Genomic DNA, 24,838 nt, shown 5'->3' with positions numbered 1-24,838 from the left:
TGATCATCTCCTGCTCCACTGACACTTCTGCTCCTGAGACCTTTTCTTGGCCTGACACATTTTCCATTCCTAGTCTCACCTTTTAATAGCCTGGGAAATTCAGCCAAACTGTTGGATGACTGCCCTTCAGCAGAGGACTTCTCACCTCTGCATTCTAGCTGACCCTTTCTTCCGCAACTTTCTTGGACCTCACCTCACAATTTCCATGCCAGCACAAAGGCAATCCGCAGCAAAGACTGAAAATAAAAAATGAGTGGCGAAAGAGAGGAAGTGGAGAAATGAAGAGGTATATATATATATATATATATATATATATATATATATATATATATATATATATATATATATATATATATATATATATATATATATATATATATAAAACACACACACACCACACACACACACATATATATAGGCAGTGCTGTGTGAACCCATAGTTTTGTTGTACTTGTACACTGACAAGTAAAGTTCTATTCTATTCTATTCTATTCTATTCTATTCTATTCTATTCTATTCTATTCTATTCTATCTCCAGGCTCTAGTCCTTACCTGGACGTGTTGCCATGAGTCTGCCTCATTACCATCCAGCCTGACAGCCCCTCAGTGTGTTAACATTAGCTAATTAGCAGTAAACACAGAACACCTAAAGCTGATAAAAAGATCATATCAGGTATTCGCTTATAACTTAATTGTCCCCGCTACTCTGGGAACATAAACCTGCAGGTTACGATGGCCCCTTTCTTAGTCGGACAAATGATAAAAGGTCAAAGGCTAGTATGTTGTTAGAGTCCAGGAAACGTGCTGTGGTTTGATCTTAGTGTGAGCAGACTGTCACCCTCTGAGCTCCTGGCTGATTCCTACAGCACCTAACCTCCAGAACCCACAGATAAAATAAAGAAGCTGTCTCACACACTGCCAGTCCAGACTGTAATTGTATCTTGCTTTTACTACAATGTGTATTTTGATTTTTTCACATATCTCAGCAACAGGACTGCTTTGCTTTGCAGCAGTGTCACCGCAGCCTATGTCGACACTAAGGATTGCTTCTGGGCTAGTGTGTGTCTTGGATCCTCACATCAGGTCAGATATTCAGAACAAACACTCAGTCTACAGAGTGTAGTGTTGGGCCTGTTTCACAGACCCACTGTCTCTCTCCCCCACCACAGTGAGCTTTTTATACCTGCAGCCTCATTCATCATTCAGGAAAGGCCAGAGCAACTACTGCTGCAGCATTAAACCTACATAAACAGTTTAGGTCCTGCATCAGTAAAACGGCTTAGGAGAAGGGAGGACTGAAGGTCTGAAAGGTCAGGAAGCCAGTTACTGTGTGTGCAGCTGCCATTAGTGAGAAATTAACAGCAGGAAGCCCTTATCAGAAGCCCGTTAAGCTGCTCTCCCAGGGTACTAATGAGTCCTCAGCTATGAGGATTAGCACCTGAGACCCCACCATCATTAGCCAGCGATAAAATGCTGGGCCCAGCATGGGGGGAGGAGCACAGTCGCTGAGAGAAGGTAGGAACTGGATCTCCTCATCAGCTCGAATCTCCACTTGCAAAAGGCCATTGAGAAAAACAACAATAACATTGTTTTATCTGGGTCAGATGAGACAAGAGCGGTGTGCAGACACAAGCTGAGCCAGCATTACATATGGAAGTGGAAAAAATTTCCTCGCAGAACCAGAGTCACCCGGACCCAATGGTGAATCTATCAGTAACCCAGCGTCTAGATGAGTGTATACCAACAGCTGGCTACTCTAAGGCCACCACACCGTCTGTGTCACTGTGGCCTGTCCCCAGGCCACAGGTTTCAGGTCAATAGGGGACGTACAGACACATCCAGTACTTGAACAGTTTCTTTCCAGCACCAGCAGTGAATGCATTTGTAGCATCATGCATGAACCAAGAGATCTGTGCAGTGAACATGCAGCATTTAAAGTAGACAAACTGGATCATACTGCGCTGCTGCTATTTGGTGAAGAAGTGATGATGCTCTCCTCTGCTCTGGTACGACATCACTAACGACACCGTTCACCCCCTTAGACTAATCACCACTCCTCTCAGGCATGTCAGAATTTCCATGTGGTTTGTCAATAAGACTGAAATCACACATTTACGAAGAAGAAAGAATCAGACTGGATGAGATGAAAAGAACACAGCCATTTGAGTGAAACAAGTCTGTCCTTCATTTGATCCCATGGCTCTGCAGATGGCTGAACTGACTATTTAGACAGTTCCATTCAAAAGCAGCTGATGTCAGTGAGCGTCTGTCCACTTCCCACACACTGTCATTGCTGACAGAGTTAAACCTGCTGATACTACCCGACTATGGATCAGTCACCTGTGCACATTGGTATCTTTGGGTGTAGCTCTATTTGAAATACCTGCAATAATGGACAGAACTATCTATCCACTATCTGAAATTAAATCCAAAAACTGACTTTGGTTGAATATTACATATGAACCTTTTTTAAAGGTCCATGCACATGCAAAATTCACCTTGGACATTCTGGTACGTTTATTTGACTCCCTGGGTCACGTTAAGACATTCCTGGTGTGTTAGAAATACGCCCCCTATTTATTTCATATTTTTGAGAGTTTATCCAATCCGGTTCAAGAACCATCGTTTCAAATTTGGCGGCCTGGATACGTCTGCATTTGCGCTGACCAATCACAGAACCAGCTTCGCCCCCCCAGACAAACCTGGACCCCTAAATGTACCTGAAACATTTCGTTTCAGTCACTCTAGTCACAGACAAATGCACCTTTCAGTTGATTGCCACCCGCCATTTAAAAGACAAAAGAAGAAGAAGTCGATCAGGTTGAAGAAGCGCCCACTTGCTGCTTCCCCAAACGTAGGTACATGCTTGATACTTATTTAATGTATGTACTCCAGAAGTTTCTGTGTTTATATTGTAGCTTCCCTCCTGTGTAGGGAATGCTAATTGCTAGAACCGTTGAATCTAACAGCTACAACAACAGAGAGAGACAGTGTTGCAAGGTGCTGACACGCAATTTGGATGAGTCCAAGCCTCTTCAGCAATTGTCCGGTTCGAATCGTGTGATATATGGTACTGAGGTCATTCACCCAGCTCACATTATAGCTGCTAGGCCGATAGTGGCGCAGCTTTAGCAGCTAGCGTTAGCGGCTAGCGCTAGTAAGTTGTGAGAGTCAGCCGTGTTTCTAATTACTACCAAGCCTGTCGTGTGTATGTTGTAGCCCGAGTGGACCCCTGAATTTGGGTTCTATCTAAGTCTAACATGTGTGTTGTTGCTTATCTAGTCAGCTACTTTAGCTGTAAACGTGACATGTTTTTTATACAGGCTGACGCATGCCAGCTACCGAAACGCGAGGAGGTTGCTTCTCAAACTGACACGCGGCTACCTTGTAGAAGAGAAGAAGAGTGCTCTCCTCAGGAGCAAAGGTATGTACATTTAACAGCAGTATAATCATTTGTTGGCCAATATGCAGTTTTATTTGACAGAGATTTTGCATTTTACATTTCAGTAGTTGTGGTATTCATAATCTGATCTATATTATTGTCTATGTATTTACTCTGTATGCAGTTGGTCAACTTATTTTGATATTTTAGTCTGTTGACGGGTAATTTGTAACTCTAGTGTTATGGTGCAGATTATGTGGAAAATGTGATGGCGACCATCTTCAATAAAGTCCTGCTAGGTTGTTCTATGGAGGACCTTGTAAACATCCCTGTCCCACCGGCCCTCTGAGCAGAATTTGAGCAACCTGACAGAAAGGAGGTCATTAATGTCATGCTAAGATTTAACAAACCAGCACTATAAAATACGTTGAAAACGTGTTTGCTCCACACACCATTAAAACTGATCTAACTACCTCTATTTATTGTTTAGATCTGTAAAGGTTGTGAGATATATAGGAAATACTGGTCATTAATTATTATTATTATTATTAATCTGCTATTCTATTCTTTATACCTTCTCGAGTGGTGTCAAGGAAAACAGCTGCATCCTCCATCTGTACAGCAGCTGCACTGCTTCCGATGTCTTCCAACACGTGAAGACAAAAAAGATCCTCACATCTTCTCAGCCAACTGCCCATGACTGTACCTGTTCCACTCCAGAAACTATGCTTTCAACAGAACTATGAATCATACCCGTTCATTTTGTGGTCTGCAAATTGAACTGTGACGGTAACTTATCCAGCATTATTGGATTATTTGGCTTTGACTATTGCTGTTTCACTGAACTATTTTTGTATGTATATACCTAATGAGGGAAGACAGACAAATGTTTTAAAATATTTCAGCTTTTATTGAGGTATTGCCAAAAACAATAATTTAGGTATTTCACAGGTGGTCTAAGTCCAACATAGGTGCCTTGTGGAAACACTGCCCTGATCGAGACCAGGGAAGGTGGGTCCCCAGCACCAGCTGACAAGACTTCTAGGCTAGATACCTGCAACAACTTTAGATACACACAGACATAGTACTGCACTAGCAGTAATATCATAGCACTTTATATATATATATATATATATATATATATATATATATATATATATATATATATATATATATACCGATTGAGCTATCCATATATATATAGGCTGGTGGATCTGAGGGAAGACCACAGCAACCTCCCTGAACAGAATCCAGTGAGTATCACAGTGGCAGACATCCAACATAGAGTCTCAGGTATGAAAAACTGGACAGCACCTGGCCCTGACATGATCCACGCCTACTGGCTAAAGTAGGCACTGCAATCCATGAGCGCCTGGCAGCACAAATGAACCAGCTGCTAAGGGATGGGACTCACCCTGAATGGCTAACCGAAGGGCGAACGATCCTGATAATGAAGGATCCCTCAAAGGGTGCAGTCCCATCCAACTACCGGCCAATAACCTGCCTCTCCACAACATGGAAGCTCATGTCAGGCATCATCGCAGCTAAGATAAGTGGGCACATGGGTCAATACATGAGCGAAGCACAGAAGGGCATTAGTAAGGATACCAGAGGAGCCAAACACCAACTCCTGGTAGACAGAACAGTCGCCCAAGACTGCAGAGTGCGACACACCAACCTGTGCACAGCCTGGATCGACTACAAGAAAGCCTATGACTCAATGCCCCACACATGGATCACTGAATGCTTGGAGCTGTACAACATCAACAGAACTCTAAGGGCCTTCATTGCAAACTCGATGAGGTTGTGGAGAACCACCCTTGAAGCCAATGGGAAGCCACTTGCCCAAGTATCCATCAAATGTGGCATATACCAAGGAGATGCACTGTCCCCACTGCTGTTCTGCATAGGTCTGAACCCCCTCAGCCAAATAATAAACAAGACTGGCTATGGATACCGACTCCGGAACGGGGCAACCATAAGTCACCTCCTCTACATGGATGACATCAAGCTGTACGCCAAGAGTGAGCGAGACATCGACTCACGAGGATGAGATGCTGGAAGAGGGACCATCATGGGAGGACAAGCCCTTACACGGGATGTACCACCGGAACATAACTGAAGTGGCTGATCTCAACAAATCCTACCAATGGCTTGAAAGGGCTGGGCTGAAGGACAGCACAGAGGCACTCATCCTGGCTGCACAGGAGCAGGCCCTGAGCACCAGAGCCATAGAGGCCCAGATCTACCACACCAGACAAGACCCAAAGTGTAGACTGTGCAAAGAGGCCCCTGAGACGGTCCAGCACATAACTGCAGGATGTAAGATGCTGGCAGGGAAAGCATACATGGAACGCCATAACCAAGTGGCTGGCATAGTATACAGGAACATCTGCGCAGAGTATGGACTGGAAACCCCAAGGTCAAAGTGGGAAACACCTCCCAAGGTGGTAGAGAACGAGCGAGCCAAGATCCTGTGGGACTTCCAGATACAGACAGACAGAATGGTAATGGCGAACCAACCAGACATTGTGGTGGTGGACAAAGAACAGAGGAAAGCCGTAGTGGTGGATGTAGCAATACCAAGCGATGGCAACATCAGGAAAAAGGAACATGAGAAACTAGAGAAATACCAAGGGCTCAGAGAAGAACTGGAGAAAGCTTGGAAGGTGAAGGCCACAGTGGTATCTGTGGTGATTGGAGCACTGGGGGCTGTGACCCCCAAATTGGAGGAATGGCTACAACAGATCCCTGGAATAACATCCGACATCTCAGTCCAGAAAAGTGCAGTCCTAGGAACAGCAAGGATACTGCGCAGAACCCTCAAGCTTCCTGGCCTCTGGTAGAGGACCCGAGCTTGGAAAGTGGATGAGACCACCCGCGTGGGGTGAGAAGGGAGTTTTTCAATACTTAGAAACAAAACTATCGTTGTAAACCAGAGTTCCCAGGTACATTATGATTAATCCGTAAATAGTAAAATGTTCTAAAGTTTTTTATGAATTTCTGAGATACTGATTTATTCCATGCATGTGCAATTGTCTAATATACTGTATATTAAATGTTTTCTGTAATGAATACACATCCAATCATACTGTCTGCAGTCCTGGATAATCAACCATATATGACAGTAGGTTTGGCAACTAGTTCAGGCGTCTTGAGGAAAGATTTATCAAAATTTTAATTTATTAATAAAAGTAATAAACACATGCAATATCTTGAAAGCAATAGTTGCTGTCACACAATGCCTCTGTAAGCATTCACTGTTCCTACATTGGCACTTAATTACAGACAAATACGGCAAAATATAAGCTGCAGCTGAAGATCCCGTTATAGAAAAATTATTTTAACACAGCAGCAGAACGAGAAATAAAAAAACATGTAAAAATAAGTTTATATTAGTTTATCAAGCTATGCTCCCAAACAAGCTGTAGTCGTGTTATGAATATTCTGTTGTATTAATTCAGGCTGCTAATTTGCAACCATTAGTATTAGCGTTAGCAGCTAATCAAGTTGCGTATTATATAAATCAAATTAAATTAAACATGAATCTGCCAGTTAGACGTACCTTTCGCCAGTCGAAGTGTAACCACTTTAACAGCGTCCGATTCGACTTCAGAGTCAGATTTTGGATCAAACGTATGGTTAAACTCCACTACGAGGACGAGTTAGCCAGTGTCACTGTTACAATGGATTCAGTGAACGTGACGTTTGATTCCCACGGCTATGCGCTTCCTCAAAGGGGTGTGGCGATCAGTTTAGCTTCCGACACACTCCGAAAATAGAGCGTTGTGGACGAGAGTTTAAAACACACATTTTCAGACGAGCCGTGTGGGCGATCTACAGCGCTTTTTTGCATGAAAAGTTACAGACACCTTACTGAAACATCAAGGTCCAATTCTTTAGCAATGTGGAGCATGAAAAGAGCGTGTGCATGGATCTTTAAACCTTTTTAGTGTCCAACTAAAATGGGATCAAATTGACACAAATAAACACTAACATTCCAGTTTCTAGACCACTGAGCTTCAGCTCATCTATGAAGCCTTCCTGAAAAACAGCTTTCCATCTGAGTCAAACCACACCAGTGACATCTGAAGGATAACAGGGACCGACTAAGCCTTTTACTGGACTCATCATGGACACCACAGCACAACAGGGATATGCTTACACAATGTTGTAGGGAGGAAATCTGATGATGTTCATGTATTTGTGCTACACAAAGGTTTGAATTCATAGTGCTTCTCATATATGTTGCTGAAGCAGGTACAGAGGAAACCAGCAGGCACTAGTTGTAGTTTTTGAGCCCATGGCAAACCATCTGCCTAGGTGTCTTACAGGAGGAATAAATTATAGCTTCTCTGGAGCAATCTGAGTGTGCCTTCATTCTTAAATATTACCGAGATCGTTTTGGTCAACCCGCATTGAAAATCAGTGAGGTTTCCTTTTAAAGCACGAGTCAATGCTCAAGCCAATAATAATTACTACAATAACTACTGAGTACTGCTTGACCTGGTTCTGCCTTATTGGCTATTGGATAATTCACTTTGGGGTTCTCGAGGTGCCCTGTAACCATGTAAACAGCTCCATGACACTTACTAATACACTGTAAACCCGAAGGTTCAAAATAATCAAATTGATTAAGTAGTGTGAACTTATTTTTTATAAAAAGCTTTACTAACATAAACACCTTGAGTTTCTGTGACTTTTTTCTTTTTAAGTGAAATAAACTAATAATATTTGAAGAAAGAAACCCTTTATTGGTCATTATCACATCTTAATTGGTCTTCTGCATTTAACCCATCACCTGGGGGAGCAGTGGGCTGCCATGCAAGGCACACATTAAGTAAGCAACACTAAGTTGTGGTGGTGCTCACATGTTTGTCATTTGAAGCTTTGTGATTGGCTGCTTCAAAACTGTATAAAAACATGCATTAAGATAAGTCAGATTTTTATTTATGCCCTTGGGGAATTATTTCTCTGCATTTAACACAAACACCCACAAGGAGTAGCAGTGAGCAGCCACACATGGGGCGCTCGAGGAGCTAGTGTGTTGTGACTTGCTCAAGACCACACCTGGTGGAATCAGCAGAAGTTAAACAGTCAACATCCTGCTTGCCAGACCAACGCTCTACCCACTGAACCGCCACGCCACTTAATGTTATTAACGCAATATAATTTAATTTATTCAGTTGCCTCACTGACTGCTAGCTGACTGTAGTTCTCTCCGACACTGAAAAATCAATATATGACTTGTTCTGAATAAAATATAATGCTGCAAATTTTAGTTCTTAGTTTATGATGTCACACAAAAGTTTGGTACTATATGCATAGTATATTGTTTGGTATAGTTACAGTTTGCTGGTTGAGGGTTGCATTACAATGGGGACTTCTGTTTATTATATCGGTCCAGGTTGCTGAGCATTGTGGGGGGTGTGTGGGTTGTGCAGCACCAACAGGGAAGATGTTGTTGGTTTGAGTGACCCTCGTGGTGCTGCGAAACAGTTTGATCTGCTCTGTCTCTGGTGACATTCACAGTCACTTGGTAAGTTTTATCTTTACCATCTGTTGACACCGGTCCAACCTGTAACACGACATCACTTTATCATTACTGTGAAACCCATGGCAACTAGATGCTAGAAACAGAAACCTCCATGTGTAACTCAGTGACGATCACATGATCAAATTGAGAGCAGCCATTGCCAACATCAGCCCATATGGGCTGAGTGTCAAATCAACATCTGTTTCCACACACACACTCCCCCCTTAACCCAGCTGACTCTCCAACCCAGGAAATTACTCAGCAGCACACTCATGCTTCGTTTCAGCCTGCAATTAAGATAAATGCAGCCATTAATTCACTAATTGCAGTAATAGAAGGAGTGCAGGTCCGTGTAATGTGTGTGATTGGGGTGTGCCGACGGTCAAGCACGCTGCCTTACAGAAGCTGCTGCACCATACCAAGTCACACTGCCTTCCTGTGCCTGCACAGAGCAAAGAATCACACTGCTCAGGATGGAACAATCAAAATGTCCTCACTCTACTGTCACTCAAACAGCACACGATGCTGCAGACAATCACTTGCCAAGTTGATGGGAACAATAGAACAGGAAGTGCTTCCTGTGTTTGCATGCACCTGATGAACAACTGTTTTTTTTCACGTCCCTGTCTCTGTATTACCTCCTGACTGCACATTCAAGGCCCTCCACAATGCTGCCTTTGTTGAGAAACAAAGCTGTGCACCTCCCAGCCTTTTAGAAATGAATCACTGGTGAATGGAAAGCCATGAATTCTCCTTCACCTCCTCCTTCTTTCTCTTCTCACAAAGCAGTTCCCAGGGAGAAGTGACACTGTGATTAAGTGTCTTGTAGTAGAGAGCTTCCTGCTGAACAGAGAGGGTGGGGAATGACATGGAAAGGTGCGTGCGTGCCCTATGGCAGGCCCCAAGGGTCACAAGAACGGCGTTTCCAAAACGCGTCATGTCAGTTTGTAACGCGTCTCATAGTGCGTCTAGGCTTTCCATAGTTGGCCTGCGTGCGTGCGTCCCTTCGTGCCTGAGTGCGTCCGTGACTATGACATCTACAGCTAGCTTCTCTGTGCAGCACTGAGCCTGCCACTACCAGCAAACACACATGCTACCAAGGAGCCTCAGTGCAACAGTCTGAACATCGAAGGCACCAACCTACAGTCAGTAACAGCAAGTATAAGCATGTGTTCCATCAACGGCGGGGCCAGCAACTCACTGATCCTTTGTGAAACATGATCCATTGTTACTATGCATCACATGTTTTTGCTTTGACTGCATTTGCCATTTGCAGCAGCAGCCTGGGTACAGCACAGTTACTGTTAATCACAAACTGATTGGTACATGCATGTCTGTGATAGGATGCAAACAGTGGGCATGCATGTGGGAACTTTGACTTCTGCTCCTACTGTCCACTAGGCATCGAGAACACCTCTGCTTCCTGCATCAAAAAACTGGGCTGCTTGAATGGACGACTGCAAGTGACCCTTGGTGTGACTCAGGCTTTCATGCCTCCACACTAGTGATGTGTCGTTCGTGAACGATTCAATCAGCAAGACGGGAAACAGGAATGATTAGCTCACTTAACTGAACATCCGTCCTCAGGGATTCACTCCTTTGTCACGTGACAGCCAGGCTCTTCAGGCTATGTAGTGAGCAGCAAGCACTCCAGTTCGTTTGTGATTCATTCATACGGCTCCTTACGAATCGTTCTTTGATTCTTTCGTCATGTGACACTGTAAATCGGCTACAGAGCTATGTGGACGGACAAACAAGGAAATGAATGATATCTGATATCTGAAGTTCATTCATTTGTCACCTGACGCCCGACATGGATCATAATTAATTAGTGGTCTTTGATTTTTTGATTCAGCAAGCTGTCCAGTTCTTTTGTGATTCAGATCCTTCGATTATTCATCCGTCATGTGACAGCAGGCTCTGTAGTGACCTGCATCACTCCAGTTTGTTCGGGATTTGTCATACCATCCTTATAGATCGTTCATTCATTTGTTCATTTGTCATTTAATCGCTACCAAGTGACTGAATGAACCTGAATCACGTTAATGTGGTGTGTATTCGCTAGGTATTCACATGGTTGTGTCAGGAAGCGCTTGGATGAGGACCCAAATGCACAGCAGAACACAGGTTGACGGTGATCAAAGGGTGGTTTATTCCGGGGTAGGCAGAGACAGCGTCAGGGACAGGCAAGGTTCGTACACGAAAGCCAGAAATAACAGTACCGAGTCGTCAGGCGGAGAAGCGTGGTCAGGCAGGCAAACAAGGTCGATCATTAACACCAGGATACCTGAAAACACGGCCGGACGGGAACAATGAACTAGGGGAACAACGATGACACACGAAACAACGATCTGGCAAGGGACTATCAGAACAGGTGGTGGCTAAATACAAAATGACTTGATTACTGATAACGTGCAGGTGTGGATAATGACCAGGACAGCTGTGACAAGACGTAAACCGGGAGTGAAGCTAAAACAGGAACAGAAACCAGGAGACTACCAAAATAAAACCGGAAACAACTAGACACAAAACCCAGATCGTGACAGTACCCCCCTCCCAAGGGCGGATTCCAGACGACCAAAAAAAAAAAAACAACAAACCCGAGCAGGGCGGGCGGAGGGAGGACCGGCGGAGGGACAGAACCAAAAACAACCCGCACAGAACACAGACAGGGCGGGCGGAGGGCGGACTGGGGGAGGGCAAAACGGGAACCCCCATCAAACAAAATTCCCGCCCGAACACAACCGACCAGAGGAACAAAGAACAAGTCTCACAATCAAGAGAAACCAACATGAATGTCCACAAGACAAGAACAAAGTCCACGATGCATGAACAACAACGACGTCTCGCTGCTCCCTGTTAAGGCGGGTGGAGACGCGGCGAGATCCTGCCCAGCCGCCGCTGAGGCAGGGGGCCACACCCAGTGCCCTTGGGCTGGGCCAGCGTCCACGGGGACCCCCCCGAACGGCGATGTCCTACTGGCGAACGCTGATCCAGGAGGCTGAGGAGTCGAGGCGGACGGCGCCGCAGGAGGCAGCGCCATCCAAGCAGCAGGATGCGCCGAGGGCAAGGCCACCAGTTCGGCAGCAGAGACAGAGACGAGGCAGGAACCCGAGATGAAGACAGACGTGGAGACGAGGCAGGAACCCGAGATGAAGACAGACGTGGAGACGAGGCAGGAACCCGAGATGAAGACAGACGTGGAGACGAGGCAGGAACCAGAGGCGAAGACAGACGTGGAGACGAGGCAGGAACCGCGGCTGGCGCGACCCCCTCCTGGAGGTCCGCCGGGACTGCAGCTGGCGCGACCCCCTCCTGGAGGTCCGCCGGGACTGCAGCTGGCGCGACCTCCTCCTGGAGGTCCGCAGGGACTGCAGCAGGAACTGCAGCAGGGACTGCAGCCGGCGCCGCCCCCTCCTGGAGGTCGGCGGGGGCTGTGGCTCCGAGGGTGACAGGGACACGAACGGCATCTTTGCGGGAGCCGACAGGAACGGGAACAACATGGCCGACAGGAACAGGAACAGGGACTGGAACGGCCGCAACATGGCCGACAGGAACAGGGACTGGAACGGCCGCAACATGGTCGACAGGAACAGGGACTGGAACGGCCGCAACATGGCCGACAGGAACAGGAACTGGAACGGCCGCAACATGGCCGACAGGAACAGGGACAGGAACTGGAACGGCCGCAACATGGCCGACAGGGACTGGGACAGGAACTGGAACGGCCGCAACATGGCCGACAGGGACTGGGACAGGAACTGGAACGGCCGCAACATGGCCGACAGGGGCTGGGACAGGAACTGGAACGGCCGCAACATGGCCGACAGGGGCTGGGACAGGAACTGGAACGGCCTCAACATGGCCGACAGGGACTGGAACGGCCTCAACATGGCTGACAGGGACTGGGACAGGAACTGGAATGGCCTCAACATGGCCGACAGGGACTGGAACGGCCTCAACATGGCTGACAGGGACTGGAACGACCTCTACTTGGCCGACAGGGACTGGAACGACCTCTACTTGGCCGACAGGGACTGGAACGACCTCTACTTGGCCGACAGGGACTGGTACGACCTCTACTTGGCCGACAGGGACTGGAACGGCCTCTACTTGGCCGACAGGGACTGGAACGGCCTCAGCTTGGCCGACAGGGACTGGAACGGCCTCAGCTTGGCCGACAGGGACTGGAACGGCCTCAGCTTGGCCGACAGGGACTGGAACGGCCTCAGCTTGGCCGACAGGAACAGAAGCGGCGTCCTTACAGGAGCCGGCGGCGCTGCTCTCAGGCTCCTCACAGGAGCCGGTGGCGCTGCCCTCAGGCTCCTCACAGGAGCCGGCGGCGCTGCCCTCAGGCTCCTCACAGGAGCCGGCGGCGCTGCCCTCAGGCTCCTCACAGGAGCCGGCGGCGCTGCCCTCAGGCTCCTCACAGGAGCCGGCAGGGACTGAAACGGCGTCTCCTCTGGAGCTGGCATGGCTACTTGCCGCTGCCGAGCTCGACGGAGCAGACGTCGTGCCTGATCGGGTGTGCATAGCACTTGTTCGACAGGTGGTGACCTCTGGCTGGGACAAGACCTGCACGGGACTGGGCTGGACTGGGGCAGGAACGTGACTGGGCTGGACTGGGGCAGGAACGTGACTGAGCTGGACTGGGGCAGGAATGTGACTGAGCTGGACTGGGGCAGGAACGTGACTGAGCTGGACTGGGGCCTGGACTGTGCTCGACTGGACTGGTGCCTGGACTGGGCTCGACTGGACTGGGGCCTGGACTGGGCTCGACTGGACTGGGGCCTGGACTGGGCTCGACTGTACTGGGCTCGACTGGACTGGGCTCGACTGGACTGGGGCCTAGACTGGGCTCGACTGGACTGGGGCCTGGACTGGGCTCGACTGTACTGGGCTCGACTGGACTGGGCTCGACTGGACTGGGGCCTAGACTGGGCTCGACTGGACTGGGGCCTGGACTGGGCTCGACTGTACTGGGCTCGACTGGACTGGGCTCGACTGGACTGGGGCCTGGACTGGGCTCGACTGGACTGGGACCTGGACTGGGCTCGACTGGACTGGGGCCTGGACTGGGCTCGACTGGACGGGAACCTGGACTGGAGACTGAACAGCGCGCGGCTGGACTGGAGACTGAACAGCGCGTGGCTGGACTGGAGACTGAACAGCGCGCGGCTGGACTGAAGACTGAACAGCGCGCGGCTGGACTGGAGACTGAACAGCGCGCGGCTGGACTGGAGACTGCACAGCGCGCGGCTGAGCTGGAGACTGAACGGAGCACGGCTGAGCTGGAGACTGAACGGAGCACGGCTGAGCTGGAGACCATGGAGACGGGGGACCGCACGAGTGCAGGAAGTCCTCCCAGCGGAGTAAACGTGGAGCTGGGCAGGCTGGTGCAATCGTGACGGTCCGACGGGGCTGGGAGGAGGAGACCGAAGCCATCGGCGGTGCGACCGGTGCTGGCGTGACCCGAGCGGACGGCGTGGAGGCGGGTGTGGTGCGGAGTGCGCTGCTTAACTCCCCAAGCCGCGCGCACAATTGCTCGTAGAGGTGACGGACACTGGAGCGTTCTAGCACGCCGTCCTCGTCCTCTAGGGTCCACACCGCCACTTCCACGACGCTGCGCTGGGCTTCCGGGTTGGGCGCCCTTCGGTAATCCTCCGCGAGGATCGAAAAATACTGGCGTAGATCGCCGGGTAGCTCGGCGCATGCAAACTCCATTCTCCCCGCGGGTGAATGGGACTCGCCGCCAAAAAACAAAAAACAAAACAAGAAAAATAAACAGTCACTGACCTAGACGGAGGCTGAATGCTGTCTGGGTCCAAGTCTGGCCAGATCGTTCTGTCAGGAAGCGCTTGGATGAGGACCCAAATGCACAGCAGAACACAGGTTGACGGTGATCAAAGGGTGGTTTATTCCGGGGTAGGCAGAGACAGCGTCAGGGACAGGCAAGGTTCGTACACGAAAGCCAGAAATAACAGTACCGAGTCGTCAGGCGGAGAAGCGTGGTCAGGCAGGCAAACAAGGTCGATCATTAACACCAGGATACCTGAAAACACGGCCGGACGGGAACAATGAACTGGGGGAACAACGATGACACACGAAACAACGATCTGGCAAGGGACTATCAGAACAGGTGGTGGCTAAATACAAAATGACTTGATTACTGATAACATGCAGGTGTGGATAATGACCAGGACAGTTGTGACAAGACGTAAACCGGGAGTGAAGCTAAAACAGGAACAGAAACCAGGAGACTACCAAAATAAAACAGGAAACAACTAGACACAAAACCCAGATCGTGACAGGTTGGAATTACTTGTGGCATTTTGTGATTATAATTTGTACGCTGAAGAAAGCCATGTTGTCTTCAGTATAAAATGTTTGAGAACCGCAACCAACACACACAGCGCCGCCAGCTGTAAATTAACGAAATAAACTAATGACTCGAAATAATTTGTTCACTTTAATATTCGAGAGTTAAAAATCTAAATCAGTTAAAAGAATTAAACATCCCATATCTAGCCTGCACAGGGCTCTGTTTTGTAGTTGGTTGTCTTTTGATTTCCCGTTTGTAATTAGTTCATTGTTGTCACCTATTCGTATTTGTATTTAAGGCAAGAACCGTAAGAAATTAATTTGTATTGTGTCCTAGTTGGCTCGGTGATGATGTTACGTACAGTGGCAGCGGTTCAAAGTGACTAGGGTTTTTACTGCAGTACCGACGCGATGAGCATCATCGGTTGACCTATTCTATTCAGAGCTCCATAGACCCTAGCAGCATGCGTCTGTTCCAGATCCACCCTTCCCTGGGCACCATCTACACGGCTCAGAGGCTGGACCATGAGGCCTGTGCCCAGCACATCCTCACTGTCATTGTAAGATTTGTTTTGGTTTAATACTAACATACTGTAGGTGGCAATCTGCTCACACTGCTAATCCTGAAACGCATGGTCAACGCATGTCATTGTCCCTTTTATACTTTTATACCCTCAAAATTTTTGACCCAGGTTTGAGTCTCAGTTGGTCTGAATTTTTGAAAAACTGCGTAAAAAATGCCTTTTTATTATTTGGCCCACAAGACATTTTTACATAACTAATAGAGCTGGCCCGCTGATATTAAGTTTTGTGACATCCAGGATTTGATGTCTTTTAGACAACTTTGAATTTTCATTAGTTGATCTGTTTAATTTGTTTCCAAAGACATATATAGCTGAGTATCATCTGCATAACAATGGAAATTCATAGAATGCTTCCTAATAATATCACCTAGAGACATGTATAGACTGAACAGTATTGGAGCAAGCACAGAGAGTGGTACAGTGGCAGCGGTTCAAAGTGACTAGGGTTTTTACTGCAGTACCGCCGCGTCGCCACGGTGCAGCGAGTGCGTTGCTGACTAAAGATTTTTAATCCTGCAGCCGGCTGAAAAAAATCAGGACGCTAGTCTCGTTTTAACCAGCAGGTGGCGCAGCGTTGATTAGAAGCCTCCAAAGCACTACAGCGTAACTGAGGTCCGACTGTTCATTTCTACCTGTAATACACATATATTACACCAGACCTATTTTACTATTAAGTATCTGTTGTGTGCTAAAACATAGGGAGTATGAAGGGCAACAACTTGTTGATGGCTTAGCTGTTTTCTGTTCACTGCGACACTCTGTGTCTGCAGAACTGCAGTTTGACTTGTTTTGACTGTGCGTGTCATTGTAACTGAGTGGCTGAGAGCACTTATTCGACCCGTGTACGTTTCAACATTTTCATTTCCCATCCGTCCATCCAGCCACTTTCACCGGCGTTTTCGTTTCTCTTTCGATGAGCGGCAAACGAATTTTAATCAAAGCACCGCCTTACAAACCAATAAAACAGGCAAACATATTTGTTTTTTACAAAAAGACACGGAATTGGAGGTAATATGTTTTTATTGTTTAGAGACAAACGGAAAACACAAAAAGTCGTTCTCTCGTTACCTCTGCTTATAATTCGGTGGAAACATCAAACTCTAACACAAACACATGACGTGTTTCGGAGTCATGTATCCAGACAGAGAGTGACCAATACACAAATGTATGGATGTGCAAATGCAGGCTACAAGAGAAACGGAGGAGTGGTGCACTAGATGTAGCGAGAATTTGTTTTGACTGTGCCATTGTAACTGAATGAGTGGCTGATGTGACTTATTCGGCCCGTGTATGTTTCAAAACTTTGATTTCCCATCCGTCCATCTATGCTTAATAAAAGCACCGCATTACAAACCAATAAACCGAACAAAAAATTTTTTTAACAAAAACACACGGACTTGAATTTAAAGCTGTTTTTTTCGTTTAGAGAAAAACGAAAAACAAAAGACCTCTGCTTTTAATTTTTAATCGAAGCTCATCCGTGGATGGGTCGTGGGGCAGCAGTCTTAACAGAGAGCTCCAGACTGTCGCTTGACTGATACACGAGATCGAATGATATGGGATGTGTTTCGTACTCAGATGACTTGGATCTGAGTTCGACCAAGCTTTTGTTTGTCTCGTGTTTGCTCAGAGTCGCAAAGGCAAACTTCTCATCCCTCCCCTCCCCCGTAGAGGCGCATAGACATGCTAATGTGTTGCTACTACTCGATCAGCAGGTGAGAAATACTACAGCTTCAGGACAAAGCTCCATAGGAGACTGGGCAGCATCAGGCGCATGATCCGCTGCAGGTCTAAGACTCATGCAGTGCATTTTAAAATGAAAATACTATTATTATTATTTATTACCTTTATTGTAAACACAGTATTAATTGCACAATTTGGACTGGCGAAGATTTGCGCTTCTTTCATAATAATCATGTATAATCAAGGAAGAAACTGCAGTTCATAGATGTTATTCAGGGACGGTTTGTAAAGATTCAGTGTGTTTTTCAACTGAACTGTCAGCCAAGGTACGTGCATTATCAAATGAATGCGCCTGTCAGCGGGGAAGACATCAACTCTATTCAGTCGCTCTTTAGTCGCTGCTGCCGTCTCCTCCCCAGTTCACACACCTTAACACTAGGACTACTGCGTTTTCTAAATATACCAGTTCCTACTACAAGGTGTTCCTACGAAGTTAACCAGCTGTTTATTTCGTTATTCCCTCTTTCATGTCCGTCTGGTGAATGAAAGTGGGCGGGGCCATCCACGTCCCAGATCAGGGACACTGGGGGAGAGGGGGAAACACGCATCAACACGCAGGACATAGATCTGCGTTTCTCTGCTGCTACAGCCTCGCTGCGTTGGGTTGTTAGTCTCCCTTTCACCTGTACCATATGAAATGTGTTCCTACGAAGTTGATCAGCTGCTTTCAGATTCAGAATCGTTTTTATTCCCCAGGTTTGAACAGGGCAAACATTATTTTTATTTACAAAAAAAATTAAAACGTTCACATGTGATTTGTAAATGCTGCACTGAGCTCTTTTGCTTTGACGAGTTTTGTGTCTACATGAAAGCGGGCAGAACAACGTCCGAACCAATGAATACGTTTCCAGATTGACCGGTGATGCCGCACTGGTTGCTCTCAGTTACAGCAGCTGTTTGAAGCAGGGAAAAGCGAGTTAGCTGTCCTTGTTGATGCTTTGACAATGTTTTATCAGCTGTTAAATCTCTGAGCCCTGACTTTTATGTCTTCTTTGGATTAAAATACAAATGTTGAATGTTCTCAAATAATATAATATTGCCGCCCTCCGCGGCTCCCAGTGTTTGTTTTTTTCATTGAAAACGAGGGTGTTACTGGTGGCAGACCTCTGATCATCCTAATTCACTTTTTTAAATTGTAGTAGTGTAACCTTAGTTAGTATTCCTTTTTATTTTTTTTATTTTATGTTTGGGAAACGTGACATTTCAGCTACTGTGATTTTATTTGTCATCAACATTAGTTCCTACCTGTCCTTGTTGACGGGGGACAGGAAAATGTGACGCGCGTTGGATAAGAGCGGTGTAAAGAAAAAAGTGTACATGTGCAGTACTGTCTTGCCGTGTGGTGCATTAAAGAAGCATACCACGTAAAGAAAATTGTAGCCCGTACCAACAGCGAGAAGTCAGGGTTACAGTAGCTACTCTGCCACAAATCGAACGCTGCACGCGGGAGGGCGCACCGTTCCGCTTCTTATTTTCGGTTTTAAACTGCCATAATTTGCCATAATTTACTTACGTTCATAACTTTATATTATAACGCGACCAGCGGTTCATGGTCTTGGTGATCCATGCACTAAGTAATACAACGGTGTCATCTCGTGATCACATGATGATGATGAGACGCTGTTTTTCCAATAATTAAATTTAAAAAACTGCTTCCACTCAGACTCGAACCCCGGACAAAAAAAAGCTTTGTAACCATGCATGTTAACCACTAGGCCACCCAAGACCTGATCATTGGTTGTTCTACAAGAGGCTATATGACGTAAGCAACTACGATGTTTTAGGACCAAAAGTGGGAGTCAATCGCCACCTACAGGCCAGAAGGACGTAACACACTCCTGCCGCAGTGCAAACCGGGCACTGACGCGGCAGATTTGAAACCCAAACACGGTGGGGGTGGACACTTTTACCGGCTGCCTCTGTAGATGTACACCAGTTTGCTCCAGTCTTGTGCTTTGTGTTCCTGTCCTGTCTTAAGTCAAGGTTTGTCCAGTATATATCCGTGTTTGTCCTTGTGTTTGTTACATGTTTCTTTTTCCTGCACGACAGTGATTTTTAGTTTAGTTATTTGTGTGTATTAGTTCCCTTATCTCTAGTCGCCTTATCCTGCGTTTAGCAGCAGCTTTGGGTTCATCTACAGTACTTGCTTTGTGTTTATTTCAGTCATTAATATAACTATTTGTGATTATAAGATTGTCCCTGGGTTGTTGCATTTGGGTCCTCCACTCTAGTCTACACTCAGTAGCCTGTTTTCTCCCGCTTATAGAAATTAGCAGCTGAATTCTAGTTTGCCACTTCATAACACGTTGGGGCCCCTTATCTGAATCCTGACCCTTGTTTTTGTCAAAGATGGTGGTTACTCCACATGACAGCATGAAGGCCACATGACACAGTTCTAACCAGAAGAGTATTATTTATTTATTCAACACTTCAATCTCCCAGAGAGGTAGTTGTGCCTTTTAGAAACATTTCCTAAGCAGGACTCAGGCCTGTAGATCAGCAGCTTGAGCAGCCACAGCTTTGTTTCATGAAGCAGCAAATAGCTTGTCTTTAAATGGATCCTGCTGCTTCTGGTCACTTCAGCTGTATCTGCTGGAGTCATCTAATAACCACCTATTCACATAACACATGTTATTATTTCCTCTTTGTTCTAACTAAATGTGTCAGTGACAGTCTATGGTGATTTTTCCTCACTTTCCCTACAACGACTTTCTCAGCCTAATTATCGTTGTCATTAATATCAGTGTAGCACATCATGATTTCCAGAGCTTGTGTGTATAAATGCCACAATAATTGTTGGTTGTAATTGTGTTTGTTGTGTTTCTCAGCAGCTTGGGGCTGATTTATGAGGCTTGCCAAGACTCTGCTAACAAGGGCCCTAAATTCTTCCTCCTCTGCTCCTGTTCATCACCTCAGGAAGGAGTGTTGGTGTGAAGGAGAAGGAGTGTGGCTATACAGTGTGTGACTGTGTGGCTGTCACTTAGGGACTGACTGAGGGGGGATGGGATCATTTACACTCAACGAGGAATATCCATATTTAATATGAAGCTATTTTGTTATGTGATACTGTACTTGTGATATGTGTCTGTTAAGGGCATCCAGTATATATGACGTTACTCTAACTTTCAAATTAATGTGGGTGAGATCTGCTACTTAGGCCTTTAATAATATTTCCAGTGCACCAATGGTTTTAATTGTAGCTTTAATGAAGCTCAGCTGACCCTTACAGTTCCATTATTGCCTTTTACAATCAAAGCCTCCTATTAGTTTGCCAGTGTAAACATACTGTAAAGGAGCCAGAAAATATTGAGTTCATATTAGCAGCAGAGCTGTTGGCAGTCAGACAAACAACAAAATATAGCTACAAGAGGAATGCCGACATACAGTGGTAGCAGTTCAAAGTGACTAGTGTTTTCACTGCAGTCGCCACGCCGTAACGGGTGCCTCGCAAACTAAAGCCCCGTAATCCTGCAGCGGGCTGAGAAAAAATCACGATACTAGTCTTGTTTTAACCACCAGGTGGCACAACAATGTTTAGAAGCCTCCTCCTACAGCCTAACTGTTCATTTCTACCTGTAACATACATATATTACACCAAACATTAATATTATATTATTATATAATAAAAATATAGTAAATATATAGTATTTCATTAAGAAGTATCTGTGTGCTCAAATGTGGCGAGTACTAACCTACTAACCTTCTCTCCCATAGAAATACCATCATAGAAATACCATCACGTTCAGACTGATTTATCTGACTACTATCTGCCCAGTGTTTAAGCTTGGTGATTCTTGTTTTGGCTGTGTGAGTTCGATCCCTTATCTATGCTCTTCTGATATGTTTTCATTCTCCTCAGCTTTTTTGTGTATTTAGATAGCAGGCATCTCTTAAGAATATGTACACACCCACCACTCTAACATCTAATACAATATATTGGTTTCACATATTTCCGTGATTATGGATCATGGTAATAGTAATATAATTTTAGCGTGCATGGCCTCATAATGGCATAGAGCGCAGTCCAGCTGCTTATTTCAGTATTAAGCTGCCATAATTTCTTAATAAAGGTTTTCCAGTGGTTGTAGATTTTACGTAAATAACTGTAATAATCATAGGAATTAGTTTTACAGCAGTCGTTGATCTGTTGAACTCTATTACATGACGAGAGAAACATGACCAAATAGCATATTGAATTGTCAATTGCAAAATGCATTGCCATTTGAATAAAGACTACAAAAAACATGACAATACTAAATGCAATTGATTAATTAAACTTAATGAAACTGGGTATTGAATTGCCACTTTTAATAATGAATTACAAAATCTAAAATGCATTTTCAAATTTCATGACCAAATTGCAGACCTAGAAATTGCAGACCTAGAAAGAGAGATCACATTTCTCCTACATTAGCTTCTCTGCACTGGCTGCCTGTATAATGTAGGATAGAATTTAAAATTCTCACCAACAAAGTACTCAATGATAAAGCTAACCTCATAGTTCCTTATGCTCCCAGCAGAATACTTTGTTCAGAGCGCTGGGCTACTTGTGGTTCCTGGAGTCTTTAAATGTGGAACGGGGGGCAGAGCTTTTAGCTACCAAGCTCCTCTCCTCTGGAACCAACTCCCTCTTCAGGTTCGAGAAGCTGACACACTCTCCACCTTTAAGATCAGGCTTAAAACCTTCCTTTTTGATAAAGCTTATGGTTAGAGATGGTTCAGGTTACTGGCAATGATTGTTAGTCACAGGAACCATCTCTTAGTTAAGCTGCAATAGACAAAGACTACTGGGGGACTTCATTTATACACTGAGTTCCTCTGTTTCCTTCTACCTCTTCTGTCCAATAACCTCCCATCATTGTTCTATGTTCAACTAACCTTGTCTTTTTCTCTCCAGTAGTTGTACTTCTCCCCCTCGCTCTCTCTCTCTCTCTCTCCCCACTCTGTCCTCACCTACAGGTATCATTGGACTGAAAGTTTGGTGTCTGTGATAGGCAGCTGCAGATCCGACCATCCTGCCTGTGTCCAGTCCCTGGTCCAACCATCCTGCCTGTGCTCTGCTTTTGTTGTTGCTGAGCTTCTCTCTCTCTCTCTCTCTCTCTCTCTCTCTCTCCTCACCCCAACTGTCCAAAGGCAGACGGCCGCCCACATCCAGCCTGGTTCTGCTGGAGGTTTCTTCCTCATTAGAGAGGGAGTTTTTCCTCTCCACTGTTGCTGTCAAATTAAAGGCTTGCTGTATGGGGGATTTGTTGGGTTTAGTTGTGTGAGGTCTTAAACCTTACCTTGTAAAGTGCCTTGAGATAACCTTGTTGTGATTTGGCGCTATATAAATTGAATTGAATTGAATTGAATTGAATTGAATTGAATTGAATTGAATTGAATTGAATTGAATTGAATTGAATTGAATTGAAACGAAACGAAACGAAACGAAACGAAACGAAACGAAACGAAACGAAACAAAACCTTTACCGGATATGACCTGTCAGTCACACGTTAACATGTTTTTTCTTTGTAGGACATTGGTTAGTTGTAAAAAACTAGCTGAATATGACCTGTCAGTCACATGTTAGCTAACTTAGCAACATGTCTTTGCTTCATAGGACATTTGTTAGTGGAGGAAAACTTTTTAACTGCTTGTAGCCATGTAAGCTAATTGACCAACAATATCGCCAGAAGCTTGGTATGGTTTACTGTGTGCAGGGACAAATAATCTTTTTTTTTCATATACCTTTTCTGTGTGTTCTTTGTATTTGGCTTTAGTTCCCGTTCCTGTCATCTCCTGTGCATTTAAAAAAATGTTCTGTTGTGTGTTTCAGACCACTGAGTCCACAGACAAAACTATAATTAGACTGTAATTATGTCTAAGTAGTTTAATAAAATGTATACCACTATATTAACAGTTTTCTCTTTTAGGATGTAACTGACAAGGACTCATACAGTGAAACACCAAAAAACCTTCAGTTCAACCTATTCAGACTCAGAATCACCTTGGAGGGGAGGGTGGTGATGGATGAACTGGCCAATCTGCCTCAGACTTTCTGTCTTTGGACTGGTCAACGCGCTCCACCTGGACTACTTTAAATACATGAAATTTTCTTTTACCTTTGTTCAGCAGCTGCTGTAATGCTCAAGCTGGGTGGAAGTGAGCTTTCTCCTAAAATTCAAACACTGAAAAATCAACCCATGGCTAGGTCTGATATTTCACTTCTTAGTTTGTGAAGTTACATTCTTTGGCACTATATACATATTATTTTGTATGGCATAGTTACAGTATGTCTGGTAGGTAGTTGCATTGCAATGGGGCTTCTGTTTATTATACTGAAATGAACAATGCATGGCAAATCCTGTCTTTTATAACCTTTATTCCTTTGGTTAGACAAGATTAAAGGCAGGGGGTATTCCTGCTATTGAAACAGTCTGGTAAATTCTGATATTGAATTTTAAATGAAGTACAACAAGAATACATTTGTTTTGAGTGTTTCGTTGCTTTGACTTAGCTATGATATGAAGTGAAGCCATTAAATTATTAAAAATGTGTTTTGGTTAAATCAGTTAAATAATTATTGCACTAAATGTAAAGTTTTAAATGAAGTAGTCTATCAGTTGATATTAATAAAGATTTTGAATTTAAATGAATATTGAATATAGTATATTGAACTCAAAATGAGAGGGGTGGTTCAATGTTCAATGTGTTTTTCAACAGAACTTTCAGCCAAGGTGAGAATACATTATCATACGAATGCACTCGTTCATGGGGGAAGGGACGTGATGAACTCATTTCACCATTTACAGCTGGGTAACAAACCTGATCACATTAAATTGCGGGCTGAACTCAGCACAATGTAAATAAAAGTGCGACTGCACATGTGAACACAGCGTTAAAGGTAGCGTGTTCACAGCATAGGAAAATAGCTCAGATTTATTGGCAACATCTAATGTATTTATTTGCAACATCTGATTTATGAATAATTTAAACCCTCAATGCAGCAGAGTTGTTTGTAATGACACCCTCCAGCCGTCCCTTAACAAGCAGTCTAACAACAAAATAAACCTATGTTCATACTCAAAATGTTTCTGATTTAATCAGTATTTTATCCTTTTACCATTCTCCAAAATGTGATTATAACTAAACAGATACAGACATCGCATTATCTGCCTTTTAATCTGGGAGTGAAGTGCAACATTATACTTTATGGGAATGGCATTAACTACAAAATCTGCATGAAAACACACTTAAATTACACAGGCAACACAGTGGGTTTGGAACTCGCT

The 24,838-nt window shown here is 45.1% G+C and overlaps 1 protein-coding gene across 18 annotated transcripts in view; it reads right to left on the bottom strand.

Annotated features, from left to right (window-relative positions):
• Window positions 1–24,838, bottom strand: part of fat3a (FAT atypical cadherin 3a) — a 188,189-nt gene that overhangs the window by 115,868 nt on the left and 47,483 nt on the right. The window lies entirely within an intron of this gene.

The sequence above is a fragment of the Betta splendens genome, chromosome 13 (genome assembly GCF_900634795.4).
Source record: "Betta splendens chromosome 13, fBetSpl5.4, whole genome shotgun sequence".
Lineage (NCBI taxonomy): Eukaryota > Metazoa > Chordata > Actinopteri > Anabantiformes > Osphronemidae > Betta > Betta splendens.
The sequence above is the reverse complement of the archived record's forward strand: the minus strand, read 5'-3'. Positions and strand labels throughout refer to the sequence as shown.